The sequence below is a fragment of the Phasianus colchicus genome, chromosome Z, assembly GCF_987193195.1.
Source record: "Phasianus colchicus chromosome Z, bPhaCol1.hap1.1, whole genome shotgun sequence".
In the NCBI taxonomy this organism is placed as follows: domain Eukaryota; kingdom Metazoa; phylum Chordata; class Aves; order Galliformes; family Phasianidae; genus Phasianus; species Phasianus colchicus.
This window is the reverse complement of record NC_143476.1, coordinates 38146226-38153868: the sequence shown is the minus strand read 5'-3', so window position 1 is coordinate 38153868 and position 7643 is coordinate 38146226.

Sequence of the window (7643 nt, the reverse complement as noted above, 5' to 3'; positions counted from 1 at the left end):
TTCAAAAAATGTTTAGATGCTTTACTGAGGTATATGGTTTAGTGGGAAATACTAGTGATAAGCGGATGGTTGGACTGGATGAAAGGTCTTTTCCAACCTTTGTGATTCAATGATTCTGTGATTAGTGGCATGGTTTAGTGGTGGACTTGATAGTGTTAGGCTGAGATTTGGACCTGATGATCTTAAAAGTCTTTTCCAATCAAAATGATTCTATTTAACAATGGGAATACCTTAGAAGCAGATCCAAAGCAACCTTTCTTTCTACCTAGTGGAAGAAATCTTGAGTACTGTTAGCTTAAGTGTTTTCGTGGAAGGAGGAAGGCCCTGTGCCACAAGTGTGAGCAGATATTGCAGGCATACTGTCCGGAAACTGAGTCTGTTTCTTAAAGACAATATGCCCTGAATTGCCAGGTGTAACAAGCACAGTAAGATTCCTGCTGTCCCTAAAGAGACAAACGTAAACAAAAGCAAACCTTGTGTGAAATTGAGAGACTTTGTCTTTTTCCCTGCTAAGCAAAACCAGTGTTCTGCTCTGCATAAAGTATTCTGTGTATTTCATTTTCTAATCTCCAAATCTGTCATCACTGCAGTCACTGACTCTAGACATAAGCATTTGTTATGAAAAGTGTATTACTGCTGTTGTTTGTTTATTGGTGTTTAGAACTGCAAAATACAACAAAGGCCTTTCCAAATCCCCATTACAGCTTTTGCATCTGCAAGTACTGACGGAAGAGAATACTAATGGAAGAGAATACATTGTGAAGTTCCTGCCATAGAGTGTAGCCTGCATTAGCAACAGGAGTATTTTCAGTAAGTCTTCAGTGCTCATGGATCTGAAAACCTCTTGTAAGGATTTACACTAGTGATTCCTTTCAAAAATCCTGTTTGTGTAGATTAAAGTACTCTTAGGATTTATTTATTGTGACTAAATGAGGCAGAAACACCAAAATGTTTAGCAGGAGTCCACAATGTATTATATGCAGCATATTCAATAACTGAGATTACCAAGTCATAACTACAGAATCCAGGTTTTATCCTTGCTCTGCCATGATTTACTTTGAGATTCTTGGACAATCCTTTCAAATTCCCAAACTTCCGTTTCCTTCTTCATGTTGTAGTTATTAAGAATATAGTCTCTCCTAAGACATATGTGCTTTCTTCCTGTCTTTGTACAGCACTTAGAATAAGCAGCTATGAAATGAGACACACAAGTTTGGACTGCTTAACCTGCACTGATGCTGCAGTATACAAAAAGCAGTAACAGAAATATTTCTCTGCAATCTGTGCTGCAATAGTTCTCTGCAATCACAGGCAGCATTTCTTGGTTATTTTCTTAATGTTAACTATTGCTGAATGCAGTTAGAAGTGCAAGGAGGATATTTTTATACTTTCGCATTTGATGCAAAGCAGTTCTTTGTATCTGAGATGTGATTCCCCAGAGCAGATCATCCCAATTTAAATAACAATACCTCTATATCAACATCAGCTGAAGCTTCAACAAATGAAGGCCAATGAGCTTGCACTGACCTGCAGGTTGACTAGCTCAACTGTATCCACAGTACCATCCAGGTACTTCACTGTATTACTTATAATACATCAGTGTTTCCACTGAATGTTTTACTTTTGCTTTAAATATATTTTTTAAATTGAATTCATTATTTCAGGCTTTGATTGTTACAGAAAACTGATGTGCTTTAATGATGCTGACAGTTGCTGCACTACAGATGCTTTATACCACGAGAGATGTCCTTTACCTGCCTTAGCAAAAAGGAGAATAAAATATGAAGATATAAATCAGTTTTGAATAGCTATAAATACCCTTAGATTAAGGATTGAAGCTGTGACAACTTTATGGTTTTAGAAAATTTAATATATTTTTAAATCTGTAATAAAAACACCATATTCGGTGACTTTATTTTAGCTAAATCAAAAACTACAACCAAAACAAAACAACAACAAAAAGACAACAACAAAACAAACAAACAAACAAACAACCCTGACATTTTAAAGTAAGATTTACTGTTAAGATTTGCACTACTTATATTCAATGTATTTTTTACAAGATTGAAGATAAACTACAATAAAATTTCTCCAAAATACAAAGGTTTACTTGCTGGCCTAAAAAGTTCATTCCTCTTTTACCCTATTTTTAGAAAAGTAAGATGTAAAACAGAATAGTAATAAGTATCTTTTACTCTCCTGAAATATTTGAGAAATATACATAAATGAGAATATTGTCTGTAAGTCTGTGTTTCTTCCAGTACCTTTAGCTCATGGATCATCTTAGTTTTGTATGAATGCAAGAAGAATGATTATGATCAGGAATACATGAACTCAAAAGTCACATTCTTGGTGGTTTTCTCTTTGGCCTTAATGTCAATGACAGTGCATTGCAACCTCATATACATGGATACACACCTACTGTAGAGAACCTACTTTAGCAGGAGATTGGACTACATGATCTCCAGAGGCCATAGATCATAAAATCATAGAATCATCAAGGTTGGAAAAGCCCTTCAACATTATTTAGTCCCAATGTTCACTTAACAGTATTTCTTCACTAAATTATATCCTTTGTACAACACCTAAATTCTTCTTGAACACGTCCAGGGATGGTGACACCATCACCTCCCTGGGCAGCCTGTTTCAGTATGACTGCTCTTTTAGAGAAGAAATTTTTCCTAACATCAAACCTGAATCTGCCCATGAGACCAAAAAAAAAGAGGTCCCTTCCAACTCCAACAATTCTGTGATTCAGTGGCATTTGAGAAAACTGTGATTAGGTAAGTTTAAACCTATCATTTGGATTGAACAAGTGAAAGGGAATACCAGCCCTAATGCTTCTTATAACTCTTGCTGAGATCTTCTCTGGCAACCCATCAAAACCCTGTCCCTTGCCCTCATGTTGAATGGCTTGAATAAGCTGTACTGCAAAAAGCACAAGTTGATTAGCACATGGCAAAATCTCTCCAGCAATACTAAGGGTATACAAAAGCCCAAAGCTGAGGAAATCGGCACAGTATCAGTTTTCAGGCTCATACTCTACTTCCCCACATTCTGACCTTTGAATTCCCAGATAAACAGATTTCAGTCAGCCTGGGCAGCTCTCATCTACCTGCATCTCTGCAGGGCTAACTCACGTTACTCCAGCCTCTTTCAAGCATCTCTACATGCCTCATTAATGGTGATGGATAAAGCTTCTGATTGTGTCCCTGCATATCCTCCACTTTGCATGCCTGAGAGGCATGTGAACAGCAGCACCAAAGCTTCACACATCTAGGCTTCACCAGCTCTTCACTCCTGATTTTTTCCCATATTGGCCCTATCTAAAGCTTTGCTTAAATGCTAGTTCTTATATAATGTGCTGCCTCTGCTGCTGAACTGTGAAAGAAATGCAGGTTGCTGCACTTCATCTGGCACTGGCTGAGTCATTGACCCCAGTGCACTAGATGCACTAGGCTGGCATCTACCCTTGGCAAAGCCATTTGTGTCATTAGCCTCATACAAGGTTTTAAAATGTAAAAATAACTACAGCCGTGTGACTTAAAGGTTCTGCAATTTAAAAAGAAAGACATAAGGAAATATCAGGGCTTTGAACTTAAAATAGCTGTCTCACAGAACACAATATCAAACAGTGATATTGATGATCTTGTCATCAATCTTTATAAAGCAAATCAGGTTCAGAAATTCTTCTGTTTGTTGTTGTTTAGCACTGGAGGGGTAAAGAAGGAACAGATTTTATCAGGTATAAACTGTATGGATTTCTTCAGATTCCAGAAAGGAAATTTGAATTCTTCTTTTCTCTCATAAACTTTTGCACTCTGATTTACATTATTAAACAATAGTTTGATACTTTACCTCTATATACTATATAATAAAGATACATAATGTACCAGTTTTGACATTTTCCTTTCTTGGACCATTATTTTCAGAGAGTGTTCATCTAATATTGAATATAAATTACAGTTTTGTATTTATACCCAGTCTATGCTATTCAAGGGGAAAATTACATATCACAGCACATGGCAGAATCACAACATCACAGAATCATATGGGTTCCAGATAAATCTGTTTTGAATGTAACACAGACTGATGTCTGAGGCAGTGATTCCAGATCACTTATTTCCCCTGAAATCTTGGAATATTTAATGATTTCATAAGATCTAGAAATAGCGTGATCTGGGATACTAAAATTTTTTAAATAAAAGATACCATTGATTCCCTGTTAGCATGGAGAAGAACTCACAATAAAAGCCACTTTTATAAAAAATCCAATAGACAGATGAGAGAAAAAAATATGCCTCATGCCTTTTGAGTCTTATTTTTGTAGGTTCTGAATGCCCTAAATGACAGATCTGAAGAAATGTTGAGTGTGACTTTAAGTATAGGTCTCTTACATGTATGCAGTGCAGACAGAGGTTACTTTTCCTCTGTTTTCCACCCTTCTTATAAACATACAGAGCACAAAGAACATCTCCCTGCTGTCATCCTCAGCTTGGTTCTAATGCTGTGCTCCCTCAGGCCTGGAGAGATGCAAGCTGGAGATGACTCTGGGTGCTGCAGCTGATGTCTTTGAGAACTCCTGTGCACACTGACCATATTAGAGCTATACAGAGGCCAGCAGGTCCCCATGAAGGTGGTGCAGGAATAACATTCCGCTCTGCCCCAGGCAGACAGAGCCTCAGCATTGATGCTGTTGTTACTTGGGACAACTTTGGAGCAAAGGGTTCCAGTAATTTCAAAAGGACTTGTGCTGTGCCTAGATCAATAAGCAAATACTCTTCAATTCTAAGAATATTTCTGGATATCTAATTTTACCCTTAAAAACTTTAATATAACTGAAAGGTGGAAAATGTGTATATTCAACTCATTAAGTTTTCCTTTCTGGAAAATATTTACTAAAGTGTTTTATAGCTAAATTAAATATGGTGAATGGATCTATCCTGAGGGGATAGATTAAATTAAACCAGGAAGAAACCAAATCTAATTATATTGCATTCTGTATAATTAAGCAGCAGGAATTCTTTGTTCTGATTCAGTACTTCAGGTTTGGTAAGACTTACATTTAATCAATCAAATTACTTCATTTTTTCCCTTTAAATCAAAAAGGCAGGTACAAAGAACAATAGAATACAAAATATCTGTCATATATAAAAGATATGTGTCAATTTAACAAAATAGTCTGACATTTCTGACAGTAGATTATACCATGCTTTATACACATTCTGCATCTATCTTAGTAAATTATAGCAAAAAAATATATACAAACAAATTAACAACGTTACATTTTAGCTCCAACACTCTATTAAGCTTTAAAACCTGCCTCCATACCTGGATGGATAACACAGGATATATGGAGAGACAGAAAAAAACAGTGAACAAGAAAAGCTAAGCTCAACATCTTACTGGAAAAGTGTGTGATGTAACAAGGTTAACTATTAAAAGAAATGGACAGAAAAGGAAGAATCAAATTGCACCATTTGCAGATTAAAACTCGCACATCAAGTAGATCCTTAAAAATGTGAATGATTTTGATTCTTTTTTATCACTGTGGGTTTTTTTGGAGGGTTCACTGGAGTGATGTAAGACAGTCTGCACATTGGTCTGAGATGGTCAGAGCTCACCCTATTTCTACTACTCCGAACTACTGCAGGAGTGGGCAGTGTTACACCCCAATGGGTCCACACACCATCCTATCTGTGTCCTATCTTAAACATCAACATTCATTTCACCATCATAGATGGCAGGGTATAAAATTTCGGTGTTTGTGAATTCATCTATTTGTGCTTTCATTTCCCAGGGTATGTCCTTCTTCCTTGCTCTGAAAAAAAGACAAGACCATTTCATCCACTGAAAGGCTTTGTGAGGTTCCATAGCAGATGAAGGTAGTGTAGTTGTTTCCTCAACCATTTGTTACTGATATTGCCAACATTTCCAACATCCTCTGCTGGTGTATATCAGCAAAGGAAGGGTTATTTTTCATGACACTTTAAGCAGCAGGGACACTAAATTGAACAGTAACCAATAGTGGGAATTTATTAAACATAACAACAATCAAATATTCTCACGCTAGCATACTGACAGATAATGCCATTCCATAAATATCTGTCTCCATTGTTCTCCAGCTATGAACAAAACTCCACTTGAATAGATCTGGGCTTAGAAATTGTGCACAAAGATTGACAGAATATAAAACTTTCCAGGAAAATATCTAATATGTGATTGAACTTGAAGTACTCTTGAGAATGCACAGTGCATGAAGTCAAGCTAAATGAGACAGATTGGTGAGGAAAAAAACATGTAATAACACTAAAAAAAAAAATATTGTACACATTGCCAGAGCTCATAAGTATGAACAGGTCTATGGCTCCCAATTTTCTGGTTTACAAACTAGAAAACAGATGTTATTCTGGTTTCCCTTACAGATCCCCATTTATGTTTCTTTACAGGATGACCAGGATCAGCTTACAGGCAGCTAAAGAAATTGAACATGCTGTGGTCAGTGGGAGCAGTATTATGCCTGTGTCTCAGGCTTAGATCATTAATTGAAAGCATATAGAAAAGAGTGAGGTAAGTTTGTTTAATCGTGTGGACACTGGTAGTGGACTGCTTATATGTATTTGCAGAACATATGGATAATAGAAACCTTTGGTATCGCTTAAAAAGCATTTTGCCTAATGCTTTCATGGTATCAGTGTTAAATAATGTCCTTAATCTGATTAAACAGATAAATGAAATCACTGAAATACTTTCCAGTTGTAAAAGTACTTTGAGTATTAAGAGAGTGGGTAGGTGGTGGGTTTTGTTGTTTTTTTTTTTTTTTTTTTTTATTGGTAAACTAATGGTACCATCTGCTCAGAAGCAGGCTAAGAGAAGTAGCTCTAACACTGTACACAGATATTAAATCCTTACTACAGCATCTTCTATAAAGATCTGACACACCAGAATATTTGTTGAAGGACATCTCCCTCCTCTCATAACTGAGTAACCAAAGCTTCTGCTACTGTCTACAGTACCAAGATAATAGTATAGCATAATTATGTCACTGGCCACCTTCAGCTGCTTTGCCACAAGGAGTAGAGGAGCCACAAAGTCACTTATCAGATTGTTGCATTTTCCACAAGTATTTATTTCTCTGATTAAGATTTTCAGTACTGGAAACTGTACATAAGATTTGCATTTCATGGTAACACATAGTTCAAATTGTTAGCACTAGCAATACTGCACAGAATGCAGGGTATGTGTTTGGGCTCTAAACCCACGACAGACCCTAGTGTGGGAATGGAATGTTGTTTCTGCATTTGATATTAAAACGTAGCAATTGGTTTGAAGAAGTAGAACATAATGCATTTGTATTTTGTAACTTATCCTTAGAAATAGTTGATCTAAGAAGTAAAATACTGTATATGTTAGCGGCATGTTTTAGAAACATTATTACTGAATTATGTGATTAATTCTTTCTTGCAAAACTGTAATAGTTGTTAAATGTTCCAAACAATGCGAGTATAGTGTGCTAGGGATTAGAAAACATATTGTAGAGCTGTTCTCTTAGGGTAAGAAACTCTCAGCAAAAGAAAGACAGATTTAGCAAACATCAAAGAAGTTAGGGCCTCTACACAAAGCTGAAATGTCTCAGTCCGTGA